Here is a 14,998-nt window from a genome sequence, read left to right on the forward strand (position 1 = left end):
CTTTAAAAAGTCATGACCCTTCAAAATATAACTGTGTAATCGATTACCAGAAACCTGTAATCGATTACCGGTGATAAAATTTCAAAAAAAACTTTTTGAAAAGACACATCTCTTCAAACTATTTTGAAAAGGCACGATGGGCCTATATATGTGTGTGTGTGTGTGTGTCTGACTTTAAAAAGCAAGAGAGAGATATTCTAAGAGAACTTAATTGTCAAATGCTCTCTCAACAACTCTTGGGCAAACACTTACAAATCTATTGAGAATTCTTCTAAGATCTTTAATTTGTATCATCTACTCTAAAGGAGAGAAATCTTTCTGTTCATCTTGAACTCAGTTGTAATCAAGAGACTGGTTGTCTCTTGGATTGTGAGCATTGTAATCAAGAGACTGGTTGTCTCTTGGAGAATCTTGAACACAAGGGTGAGGGATCTCAAGGTATGTTCAAAGTCTATAAAGGATTTACAGAGATAGTGGAAAATCTCAAGTGGGTTGCTTGAGGACTGGACGTAGGCACGGGAAGTGGTCGAACCAGTATAAATTGAGTTTGCATTTCTCTTTTCCCTTATCTCAGTTATTTTACTGCAGTTTACTTTGTCTTATGAATTTAAAAGAATATTGTTAAATTGATTGCTTCTTCTTCTTCTGCATTCTGAGCCTATCATATATCAGTTAAAAGAGGATTAAAATTTGTTAGTGGGAAATTTTGTAAGACTTAATTCACCCCCCCCCCTCTTAAGTTATTGAGACCACTTGTCCAACATATGTAGCAACACTAGGCTTGTTTTTCATAATACAACCCCTACATAATATAAAATATGAAGTTGTTTGGCAAAACATAAGCCTATACTTAAATGAGTTTGTACAAAAAAACACATCAGAATATGTCAATTACATATCCTAATTCTTAATTCTTCTTTTGGCTCAAGTTTTTGGTCTCTTCTTCTTTTCACCTCCAACTATGTTGGTATTTCCATCTTGATTGGAAGATTGGCCTGCAACCTCGAAATTGGTGTGTGATTCTTGACAATGAAATAACAAGATAAGTGACAAATAGTTTATGTTCAGATCTTGGTACTACTTATTTTTGTGGATGTGAAATTTAACCGGCAAGTGCATCGGGTCGTCAAGTAAATAATTAAAACGGAATGAACCGAGTATCGAACTCAGGGAACTTGTTTTCCTTGGAAAAGTGTCATTCAAAATGCAAGTGTTTGTAAAAAGAATTAAGTGTCATGAATTGAAAACAAAGGTATTTTCTATTCTAATCAAAGAAACAGTAAACGTAAGCAATTGAGTGTGAAAACAAATAAGTAAAAGCGTTGGGTCCTTCTACCGAGATACTTGATGCAATTAGAGTTTTTCTCTATTTAAAATTATTTATGTGTTCTATACTGAGGACAAAAATACCAAACACCGATGTCTCATGAGTTTGGACTAATTTAAACTAAACTTCATTCGCGGATGTTTCTTGTTGAACTTAGCTTAATTTAAACAACATTATAGTCACAACATAATAAAAACCAAAACCCTGCACTCTATACCTAGCAATGCAGTTATCTAGCCCTACTCCATCAAGTTCTAAGGAAACAATACATTTTCCAATGCTAAAGTTCCTAACAGCATACACCAATGGGTGATCAAACCACAAGTATGCATACAATAAGCGTAGATAGAAACATTGAACACATGAAAATAACTTTAAATAGATAATAATAATATTTACATCAAGTATTCAGCAGAGATTCCCAACAAAGGATTTTAGCCCTCCATTACAAGGGAGCAGCTTTCATAAATAAGAGAAGGGTTTCAAAGAAAATATCAGATTACAAAGCAATGGGGATTCCTCCTCCACCTCTAAAAACCTAGGACTTACTATTTAACCTAGAATCTACCTAAAAGTTAGGGCCTTTGCTTTCTTGCTTAGCTTTTCCTCTGTTCTCTGCACACAATTCGCAGTCTATTCAGACCTCCCTCACATTCTCTGCAAGTCAGGCTTAAAAAAGGGCTTTTCTGTCCGTGAAGGTGCGCTTAGCGCCATTCTCGCGCTAAGCGTGAGTAAGTGAGATTTGGCTTAACGCCAATCTCGTGCTTAGCGCAAAAGAGACAACCGTCTTGCTTAGCGAGCTGCATACGCGCTAGGTGTGTGCTGGGGTGGACGAACTCTCTTCAGGCTTATCCTCAATCGCTAAGCCACTGCTGTCTCGCTTAGCGGTTTGGTCTCGCTAAGCGCATGGTTCAGGCTTAGTGAGACAACAACTTTTTCACCTTCATAATTTTCTCCTTTTTACTTGAAATTGAAGTGAAATTTACATTAAATTCATAAGGAAGGCTTCTACTGAGCACATATGAAAACTAAACTAGAAATATTTACAATCCTACCAAAAATAACCATAAATTGAGAGATTTATATACATTTTGGAAAACTTTTCTATACAAAAGTTAGTCGTAAAAGACGACTAACAGTTTGTTGAGAATTTTATCTTGAAAATAGATTGGTTTAGGGAATAACTGAAAAGTGATTCTGGATTGTTAGGTTTGAGGAACTTCATATTGGTTTGTGTTGGAGTTTTAGAGTTGCACAAATCCAACTTCTATTATGCTACTTGCTTCAGTGCTTTCAACATGGGCAGGTGCAGGTTCTCTTGTGCTACTTGGTTCATTGTTTAGAGCACGTGCAGGTGCAACTGGATGTGTTTGGGCAACATTGCCATTGCCACTTTGGACATTAGTAGCAGCATCATAATTTGTTTTCTACAAAATCAATTAGAAAACATGTCATTAGTAAGACATTTAAAATAATAATCACTAAAATTATTTAAGGTAATCATCTTTATAACCTATTTTTCGTTGTTTTGTTTTCCTATAGGAGCCCTTTGGCAAGTCCTATTATTATGACCAAATACTTTGCAAGTAGAACACAAAACATAGGAGTCATATCATGATGAGTTGCAACTATCTTTGCATACCTTTTCTAAAAGATAACCACCATCCTTTTAATAATGGATTTAAGCATAGCTAACATTGGCTTCCTTCTATCAGCACCTACCCAAGAATTGAATATTTCACACACATTGTTTCTCACATGGTTACTCTTGTTTAATGGATCAAAAGTATGTTTGACCCATGTGCATTTGGGTCTATCATCAGACAATAACCAATCTACAACTTTAGAATTCACCTTCCTTAGTCCCTCAATTGTTTTGTTAAACAAGAATTCATTGTAAGCCATGACATATTTCCAAAAGTGAGTTGTCAACAATAAACATTTGAATGTTTGTTTGAAATGGTTAAGCATATGGTTGGCACAAAGCCTACTCTCAAAAAAAGAAACAATAAAGTAACTAAACACATTCAATTTAATTAAGCAAAATGGAATGAAAAATAAAAATATTGGAACAGTAAAGTCTTAAAGTCTGAAATTCTCTTCAATTAAAATGAAATGGTATCAATGAAATGACCAACCACAACAAATGAGTAAGCTGAAATAGAAACATGTTGGAACACATGGTCCAAAACAATGAGCAATATTTAAATAACATACACTTGCCAGATCACAACAATCCAAAACAATGAGCAAAATTTAAATAACATATACTTGACAAATCACAAAAGTCCATAACAGTGAAAAATAAATAAATTAACAACTCACCAATGCCTCACATTGGAAAACACATCAACCATTGTTTCATGAAGTCCTTGCCAACAACAAAAAACAATAAAGTAACCATTACAAAATTAAATGAAGTAAATAACAATTAAATGTTAACATCACTGAACCAACCTTTTGCATATCAAACATAATGGTAAGGGAGTCATCCTTCCACTCAGGCACGAATTTCAATGCTTCTTTTAGTAATGTAAAAAAAAAATACCTCCATGAGTCTTTATTCTCTATCTCAATCATTGCAACAACAATAGGGAACATCCCCTTGTTTGCATCTAGTGAAACAAAAAAAAGTAAGATACCTCCAAAAGGACCTTTTAAGTGACATCCATGCAAACAAAAATTCTCTTAAATTGGGGGTTCTTAGACACCCTAGGCTTCACACACAGTTTCACTATACTTCCTTTATTGCTATTTCTAATAACAACTACCCATGGCGACAAATCATTGTATGATACAATATGTATATCATTATTTGTTTCAAGCACCTTTCTCTTAGCCCAGAACAATTGCATATTATTTGAAGGCCCAATTCCATATTTTTCAAGACTTATGCGGATCAACAACAAACAAACTTTAAAGCTTCTTATCAATCCAAGTGGATTTTGCATCAGAGTTCTTCATTGTTTTAATGCATGTGTGCCTACCTCCATAGGGCTTTATCTGATAAGTTTCTTTGTCTGTAGCTGGAGATGCATGGATCCTTCATATGCAGTCATCAACCTTACACTCAACAGTCACCCTACATTTTTCATTTTTAGCCTACTGCAATTCAAATCCTTCTTGTATTCCAAATTCCTTTAGCACTTTCCTAAAATGTGTTACATTTTAAAACAATTTCCTAATCTCAAAACGGATCTTGCCATCACTATCCAACTCAAATTGTTTTCCATGCAATCCATTCTCCTCATAAATTTCTTCCATGTCTAAATTTGAATGTACAACTCCAACTCCAATGACATCCACTGATTCATCAAAGTCACTTAAGGCATCCCCGTCTATTGATTATGCATGTTCATCAAAGGGACTATACTTACTGTTAGATGAAGATCCTTCACTCAACCCCCCACAAGTCACGTCTTCTTCACTTACATACACTTCCTCAACCTGCATTGGGAAATTTCCATTGCTACCCATATCATCCTCAACTATAGGAACCTATTCATTTATACCCTTATTGACTGGTTCATTGATAACAGGTGCAGCCAGTCAAGGTTCATGCCAAAACTTATATTTGTTACTTGTCACATATAAATGAATATAACAACAATTTTCATTCTCAGCAAACATTGACACCAAATCCTTATCTTCATTCAAAAGTTTATAGTTACCATTACGACATCGAAACCACATGATAAAAGGATGACAAGGAGGCAAACTTAAATCTTCTACAAATGAGTTGATGTTGTCTATCACACAATAAACACCAAACTTGTCAGGATCTATGTTGTGGATTTCACATGGTTCACCTTTCACTCCCATAAAATGGACCAAGACATCAACATTTCTTGGATTTGCAGCCAAATATGATTCATCCATTGTGTTTCCTGCATGATGAAAAAAAACCAAATAAAACAAAACTCAAAATTAGGAAAACCAAACAGTGGTCCCAACACAAACAATAGTTGTCAGTGGTCCCAACACAAAAAAAAAAGTTGTGGCTGGCATAACTATGGTCCTTGGGGTCCTCCTAACTAATACATGTTGTGCCTAGGGATATGTTCTTATGTTTAGTTTAGTGCTTGTGTTTCGCTTGAGTTGTTGAATGTAGCACTGAATAGTTTATTTTGATTTCTGCAACTTCTATGGTCCTAGGTTATGTTATTACTTAAAACATGCTTATTTTAATTAGAATATTATGACTCCTTGCAAAATTGTAAAATATGATGTTTTTGTATTCATTTAGATTAAAGATCAATGACTAGGACCAAGTTAAATATCTTCTGCATTCAACATTCTACACATTAAGTACTTATTTTGTAGAACAGACAAGTTAATCTAATATTGACCCATGTCCCGTAAAAGAAAACAAATGACAAAGCCAACTAACACCAATAGTTCAATGTCGTTTGTGGAGTCCACATTATATACCACAGATTTGTGAAGGTACTATAATATAATAAATTCAAACAGTATAATCAAATCAACCTAATAAAATAAGAGTCTTGGATTTCTACCAGAAATTGTACCTTAGCAAGACGAACCTATGCTCAAACCACTGCAAACACAGGTTAGGTGTGTGTGCATTTTCAAACCACTGCAACACCTCTCGTCGACTGATTTTCGAACCAGAAGCAAAAGATTGGAAACAATTGGGAACGCTTGGGAACCTCGACTGGGAACGTGTTTCGGACATATTGGGAACGATTGAGAGCGCTTCAGTGCATTTGGGGGCTATTGTGATCTTTTTTATTGGAGACATTTTGAAACTGGGAGAGATTTGGAGAGATTCAAAAATCGCCAACCCTGGCACAAGTTTGATGCATTTTCGAGTTAGGAGAGGGTTCTGTGATTGCACAAGAGTCATAAGGATTGTTAGGACATTTCAAAAAAAAAAAAAAAAACACCATCAATAATGCTAACTGTTCAGGAGAGGTAAAAGAAATGAGATTTTAAGAAGAGATGCGAGTGTCATAAACACTAACCTCAAAGTGAAACGAGTGTAATTTGCTCAAAGATTTAATAGAATATTTGATTGACTTACCATAAAAATATTACATGAATCATTACATGAGTATTATAAACTCTTCTTATGGCAACAATGATGTTGTAGTCCTTAGGAGTTACATATTTTGATGTCATTAAACATTACACCTCATTTCTAACCATAGAGATGGTTATAAGTACATGTCACAGATTAGGTAGAGAGATAAAACTAAAAGTGACTGAATAAGATTTGTCCTTTTTATAACAAAAATAATCTCAAACTTCTTAGTGTATGTCTGATTGCTTGTTTATTACACGTGTTTTTCAATTTTTTCACGTCAAATTTTCAGTTTACTAATAAGTTATAATCATTACCTTGGAGTTTTTTTTAAGGCAAAAGAGGTGGCCAAGTTAAAAGGATGCAGCCATTCCAACTATGTTGGCACCACTACAGCGAGTGTTGCTAGGTGCATCCAACATTTTTGCTGGTGCATCCAACAAAGTTTTTAAATGGCAAAAATGCCCCTAGCTTCTTTCTTCCTTAAAAATGAATTTTTTTTAGAAACGCACAGAACCTCCATTTTTGTTCGCTGTGCTTCTCTCGTTTTCTCTTTTTTGTGCGGCATTGTGTCTTGTTGGTGAGGGTAGCAGCGTTGAGCGCAACGGTGAAGGTAAAGGTATCGGCGTCGAGCGTTGCGGTGGTCGGTGGCGGCAAACGTGGTACGCAAATGGTGGTATCTGTCGCAGATGTACGGATGACTTCCGGATTAAGTTGATCCGTAAGTGTTTTACGGATCAACTTGATCCAGAAAGTCTCTTACGGATCAACTTGATCCGTAGCTTACAGATCAAGTTGATCCGTAAGTGTATTTTTTTTTTGTATTTGCTGTTTTTGCATTTATTTTCCTTTTTTCTTTTAAATTACTAATTTTTTTGTCTGGCCATTTTTTGTTTGATTTGGTTAGATGGACGAAGATGGGTGGATGTATGAAATAATGTCTGAACGAGCGGATATGGATTATGAAAATGCAGAATCATGTGGTGCGAATGAACCACATGTTGATTGTTCGGATGCGTTCAAGACTTCTCAGGTTATAATGTTAATGTTTGTCACATATTTAATAAAATGAATACTGGTAGAAAACTTAAATTATGTGGATTTTGTAGATGTTTGAGTGCAGAGAGGATGTTTTGCGGTAAGCTCAATCTGTGGCTCATGAAAACGGATTTGTGACGGTGATTTTAAGGTCGGACACAAACACAGGTAGTAGAGGAAGGACTACGTTTGTGTTAATTGGCTGTGAAAGGAGTGGCGAGTATAGGTGTAGGAAAAAAGAATTTATCACAAGAGACACTGGGACTAGGAAATATGGGTGTCCCTTTAAGCTTCGTTACAAGCCAGTGGTTGGAGGAGAAGGCTAGATGGTGAAGTTGATTTGTGGAGTGCATAATCATGAATTGGCCAAGTCATTAGTTGGACATCCATATGCGGGGCGATTGACTAAGGCTGAAAAAACACTTATTGCTAATATGACGAAGTCCATGGTGAAGCCAAGAAACATTCTGCTAACTCTGAAGGAACACAATGCCAATAACTATACAACCATTAAACAGATATACAATGCAAGAAGTGCATTCCGTTCTTCCATAAGAGGAAGCGATCTTGAAATGAAAAATCTGATGAAGCTTCTTGAACATGATCAATATATTCATTGGCACAGAATAAAGAATGAAGATGTGGTTCGTGATATCTTTTGGTGTCATCCTGATTCAGTGAAGTTAGTCAACGCATGTAATTTGGTGTTTTTGATAGACAACACCTATAAAACAAACCGGTACAGACTCCCATTGCTCGATTCTGTTGGGGTGACACCAATTGGAATGACATTCTCTGCCGGTTTTGCATATGTGGAGGGTGAACACGTTAATAATTTGGTATGGGCTTTACAACGCTTCCGAGGCCTTTTTTTAAAGCGTGATGCCCTCCCTGGAGTTATTGTCACTGACAGAGACCAAACATTGATGAATGCAGTGAAGGATGTATTCCCTGAATGCACAAATTTGTTGTGCAACTTTCACATAAACAAGAATGTGAAGGCCAAATGTAAATCACTAATTGTGCAAAAAAATGCTTGGGATTATGTCATGGATTGCTGGGGATCTCTGACTGATTGTCCTTCTGAACAGCAGTTTGATGAATGCCTAAAGAAGTTCGAAATAGCTTGCACACCTTGGCCAATGTTTGCTGACTATGTCAAGGAAACATGGATAATACCACACAAGGAAAAATTTGTTTCCGCCTGGACTAATAAGGTGATGCACTTAGGAAACACAACAACAAACAAGTATGAAACTGTTTAACTATTTCTATTAATGTTGAAAAATTTATGGAATTGTATTATTGTATATGTTTATTTTTATTTGTGTATTTGAAATGTAGGGTTGAATCTGCTCACTCGTCTTTAAAAAGACTATTACAAAATAGCATTGGAGACTTATGCAGTGTGTGGGATGCCATGAACAACATGATTACGTTGCAGCACACAGAGATTAAAGCATCATTTGAAACAAGTACACATGTCGTTGGACATGTGTTCCAAAAAAACCTTATACAGAAGGATGATTGGAATGGTTTCAAGGTATGCTTCAAATCAGATTGCTGCTGAATTAGAGCGTGTTGACTATGCTGGCAAGAATCCCTCAAGTTGTGGTTGCGTGGTGAGAACCACGCTTGATCTTCCTTGTGCTTGTGAGCTATCCAAATATGTTGGTGGTTGCATCTGACTGGATTCAATCCATATGTTCTGGAGGAGACTCATTTTTTCAGAGCAAGGGTTATCTGAGCCTGAGGTGGGCATCAAGGACGTAATGGAAACAATATACCAAAATTCGAAGAACTTGATGTTTGTGGCAAGTTTACTCTAAGAACTAAACTTTGGAAAATTGCACACCCTGATCAGAATTCGATGTGTCCTCCTCCAGCAAAGGTTAACACAAAGAGGGCATCGAAGAAAACTACGAGCAGGAACCCAAGGTCAACAAAGCGCGATCCATCTTACTGGGAGTATGTAGATGCCTTTGAATCACAACAAAATAGCAATTCATCGGTGAGGCGTACTGCATCATCCTCTGAGCAACCGAATTGAAGAACGATGATGCCCATGTTGGACCAGTTTCAGCCATTTATGCACGACTTCATTGATAAGATTGTTGATGTCAAAGGTGATGGTAAATGTGGATATCGGTCAGTTGTCGGTTTATTAGGTATGGGTCAAGACTCTTGGTCGGTGGTCCGCAACCATCTGCTTAAAGAACTTGTCAATTTCTCAGAAGACTATATCAAGCTCTTTGGTGGCACAGAGAGATTTGAAGAATTAAGGATGTCATTACTTGTTGATGGGTTAACCAAGGTATGTAATTTATGTATTTGATTTTTAAGACTTTAGTTTGAAATTAAGTTTGACATGTATATTTGTTTTATTCAGGTGACAACGAATAAGTGGATGGATATAACGGACATGGGACATGTCATTGCATCAAGGTATAACGTAATTGTTGTATCCTTGTCTAAACAACAAAATATGTCATTCTTTCCCCTTAGAAGTCAACTGCTGGCAAATTCTTCATTGCATCGTATAATTTGTATCGGTCATGTGTATGACAATCATTTTGTTGAGGTATATTGTAGATATGAAGTGTTTTTTTTTATGATTATGCAATGAGTTTTGCAGGATTGAGTTAACATTTTTTTTCGCATACACAACAGGTTTATTTAAAAGAACGTCGTCCCTTATCGCCTGTATCATTGTTATGGTCTAGCAATTGTCATCCGCAGGCGAAGTCGTGGCCAAATCCATATACTAGCAGAATGCAGCATTACAAGAGCTTCGTGATGTTCAAGAGAGACTATGTTGACATAAATGATGATTGAACATGTAATTTATAAATGGCTGATCGTTTTGAACATGTAATTTATTTGTTACGTCCACAACAAAATTATTACTTAATTCTAAAAAAGCATGTATGATATATCGTTGTCTGAGTTGACTACACATTGTGGAAAACCGTGTATGATAAATTGTTGTCTGCATTAACATAAATCGCGTGAAAGAACCCTGCACAGCATGACTACACATGCAGATCTGATGCAAGCTAAAGCATGTCATGTCATTTGTGTAGTTGACAACACATACAGAAAGCATGTGCATGCGTATTTTCAATCTTTAAAAAATGCAGCACTGATATTAAAACTCATCTATATATATGACACAACCTAACCCTGTAAGAAAGCACAAGATTCAGTATCAACCCAAGTCTTACAAAAAACTATGGCATTCTTGGGAGAGACAAGCAGTTAGACAGTTGTGAACTCCACATTAGATTTTATTTTTCCAAATGGATCCATTGTTCACAACGACAGTGGTGTTTCCTTTCAAGCTTCCACTCCAGTTCCCATTCGAGTACCTAACAGGTGTGATTTTCAAATGTTAAAAACCAGAATACACAATACCCTTAAGCTAACCGACAAGCAATTTTTGGATGAAATTTACTACCGGCAGCCTTTCACGTATGCAGGTAATCAATTTCGGTTTCAATGTATGCAACTGAAAGATGATGCTGATGTTAACACAATGTTAATGTCTAATCATGAATTTTCGTTTGTTGGTCTGATTGAGTTATTGTGTAGCATTGCTAGAACCCCAGATGGTATTTTAAACTTACTTGAAGCTACTATGACCCCTACTCATGATGCCCTGCTATATTACAATGGGAGGTGAAACATGTCACGCCAAAATGAGTTTGTTGGTTACTCATTCACAGGAAAAAATCCCAAAAACTTTGACATTCCCACCGGATGTACCATGGATGAACTGAAGGATTTGATCAAACAAGTTGCGTCTCCTGGGATTCCCCCTTATGGTGTTGATGAAACACAAATGGTAAGGCGATTGTTTTTTCGAAAACCAAGTCAGCATGAGTATTCAGAAAAAGTTATAAAATTTGAAATAATTGAACTCAAAACCAACGAGGACGTGATGAAGGTGCTCATTGAGTCTAACTATTGGAAAAAGATTAGGACAATAGAAATTTTAGTTGTTTTCAGTAAACCTGTACCGCAAATGGAAGACGAGTTGTCCTTGTCGCAAAATTAGCATGAGTTAGTTGTAGTATTTGATGCAAATTTAATTTCGTTCGACTATGTTGAAGTTAATGTACTGTTTGAATTCATGTATTGCATAATTTTGTTTTTTTTAATTTGATACAACACAATTCTTTTGAACTTCTTTATTTCAATTATATTTAAAGTTATATTTCAAATTACTTTTTATTAGTTGGTAAACTAAGTTAACTAGACCATTTTAATAACACGCGTGTATATAGACACAAATGGAATACACAATCAATGGAAATAAATAAAACTAACATTACTAATTAAAATAAATAAAACCAACAATACTAATCAATTGGGTTCATATACAATATCTGTATATATATGGAATATCAATATAAAATATGTAAATAAACTACTAGATGATCTTGTATACGCACACCCCTAGACTCAGATGGCGCTCCAACCTGTTAAATACAAAACAAACAGATTACACAAATTAAAAAAAAACTCACAATGTATCAATCAAATATTTGACAATGTGTAAAATGAAGTTGTGACTGTTTCTGGATCAACTTGATCCGGAAAAGGCTTACGGATCACTTGATCCGTAAGCTTGGAGGAGGTTACGGATCAGGTGATCCGTAAGCTTTTTCTGGATCAAGTTGATCCGAAAAAAGCTTACGGATCACCTGATCCGTAAACCATGTCTTAGTAAGTTACGAATCACCTGATCCGTAGCCTACTCCAAGCTTCCCTACTCTGCCATCAATGGCGGAAACAGAATGAAAGGGGTTCGTGGCTCCCTCGACGCTTACGATGTTGTGTGAGGAAGAAGAAGAAGAATGAAAGGGGTTCGTGGCTCCCTCGACGCTTACGATGTTGTGTGAGGAAGAAGAAGAATGAAAGGGTGCACCTAGAAGAAGAAGAACCTACAACGGAGTAGCGGGAGAGAGAGAGAGTAGCTTTTTTTTAAAAAAAAATAACCAGAGGTATTATGGGCTTTTCACCTCAAGTGCTGGGTGCACCAGCAAAATTGTTGGGTGCACCTAGTAGCACTCCACTACAACCAACAACAACAGCCTAGCCCAAATTCATTCAATCAGCAACATAAAAACAAGAGTCATGGAGGGCAACACCAAACCCAGGCATGGAGAGCTATCTAAACCTGTAATAGGGAAACCTTGTCTATCATTTGCAAACAAAAAAAAAACAAAAAAAAAACTTATATGAAAGCTGGGGTAAAATTCCACCCGTGAAGGGCATCTAAGCTAATAGCATAAGAGGCTAACCTATTTGCACACGTTAAACCAAATACGCGGCTAATGAAATAAGAATATTGAATGTGTATTTAGATATGCATTTCCAACTCAAGTTTCACCATTTTTTTCTCATAGAAATTGGGAAAAACGTAAAATCTACTCTTTATAGCTTCTGTTGGGCATGGATTCATTAATAATAAAGGTGTTGTGAGAGTTGCATCGCTTGATATAACCCATGCCCAAATAATATTAATACTATAAGATATTGATCTCACCGACTATCCTTTACATCGCTTGTGAGAGTGACCAAGGAATTCCATGTCGTGGAGGTGTGGATAAGAAGAAATTCAAGCTCTTTTATTAAATAAAAATAAATAAAAAAGAAATTCGAGCTCAATTTGGGTGCATTGCATATCAATATAAACATAGAAAGACAAGAACAAATTGTGTTTTTTGTGGGTGTTCAGTAAATTGTGTCCATTTGAGGAACATTACATTGCATATCAATATGCTAAAGAGTGTTGCTAGGTACACCCAGCATTATTGTTGGTGCACCCAGCATTCTAAAAAAATGACAAAATTGTCCATGCTTGGTTTTCCTCTTACGGATCAAGTTGATCTGGAAGTCTCTTCTGTTCCGGATCAACTTGATCTGTAAGAGGAAAAATAAAAATTTTGTTAATTATAAAAGATTGTATATAGGTTTATTATAAATAATTAATGTTAATCAATCAATCATAATCATAATTCATGCTAATCAATCAATCATAATCATAATTCTTGTTAATCAATCAATCATGCTAATCAATCATAATTCCCTAAAAGAGGATATATCTATATATAATCATAATTCATATTAATCAATCAAGTTGATCCGTAAGTTGATCTTCCACCAGTGTCACACGCACAAAATCTCCCACGTGTCTCACTGTTCAAAATTACTGTGCTAATGATTCGTTCCATCACACCATTAATTGGGTCAATTTACTTCTTTAGACATAATTAATGCATCATAAATATCTTGAATCATGGTTTAACACGTGTTCAAAATATAATACTACATGAAACCATTTAGATACTTTTCAGAATTTCAGTATGAGAGAATAGTGTATAGCTGATGAACGAATAATGTAATAATTTTTGCAGTTATTCAGTTGTAGTATCTTTTTATAATAATTTTTGTTCCTGAGTTATATATCACTTGTATTTCTTAATTTATTAATTTAGAGAATAATTTTATTTGTGGTGTGTGATTTTTGTTAGCTAAAAATAACTTTTCACGGAAAAAAATAAATATTATACATTATTTTATTAAATAAATTATTCTTCTACATATAAATATAATAAAAATTTTACACTACAATGCACAATCCTATGAATTACATTTTATAATAATTACTAAATAGGTTTATATTTTAGGAAAATAGTTGAAATTCTTTTAAAAAAAAACTTGATTGATTAGCATGAATTATGATTATATATAAATATATCCTCTTTTAGGGAATTATGATTGATTAGCATGATTGATTGATTAGCATGAATTATGATTATGATTGATTAGCATTAATTATTTATAATAAATCTATATACATTCTTGTATAATTAACAAAATTTTTATTTTTCCTCTTACGGATCAAGTTGATCCGGAAGAGACTTCCGGATCAACTTGATCCGTAAGAGGAAAATCAAGCAAGGACAATTTTGCCATTTTTGTAGAATGTTGGGTGCACCAACAATAATGCTAGGTGCACCTAGCAACACTCTATGCTAAACTAGATTGAGTTCTCCAAACACCATGGGCATGGTTTGCAACTGAGTTTGGTTGCTCATGGCAGTTTCAAAGAGCTTTGTCAATACAGCCTCAAAATCCTAAACATTAAAAACAACTATTTAGCAAACTGAATATTTAACATGTATTACATAATTAAAAAAGATATAGATTGTAGCCGAATATTCTTGGCCCACTGTCCTTTGCCCACCACAAGATTTAGGAGTGAATCTAAATCATTAAAATGTTAAAGGTGTAAGAATAATCATCGCTTAAACTACTCAATACAGAAAAGGATTATTCATACACATGACAATTATTACATTATATATCCCCTGATAAATATTAAATAGGTATCACCTATTAATGCTCATCAAGAGAGAGAAAAAATAGACATAAAATTAAAGCACCATCTTATTATATCAAAATTTGATGAAGGATATGAGAAAACAATACTCATGTGTAGAGCAAATTTAATCATATAAAATTAAATTATTATGGGTATTTAATATAGTGTCCAATTTTTAACAAGTTAAACTTTATTA

The 14,998-nt window shown here is 35.1% G+C and overlaps 1 pseudogene; it reads left to right on the forward strand.

The window, feature by feature from the left end:
• LOC114398770 overlaps nucleotides 1–9,097 on the forward strand; it is a 37,647-nt pseudogene extending 28,550 nt beyond the window's left edge.
• The last annotated feature ends 5,901 nt before the right edge of the window (nucleotides 9,098–14,998 follow it).

Source organism: Glycine soja, chromosome 19 (assembly GCF_004193775.1).
Source record: "Glycine soja cultivar W05 chromosome 19, ASM419377v2, whole genome shotgun sequence".
NCBI lineage: Eukaryota > Viridiplantae > Streptophyta > Magnoliopsida > Fabales > Fabaceae > Glycine > Glycine soja.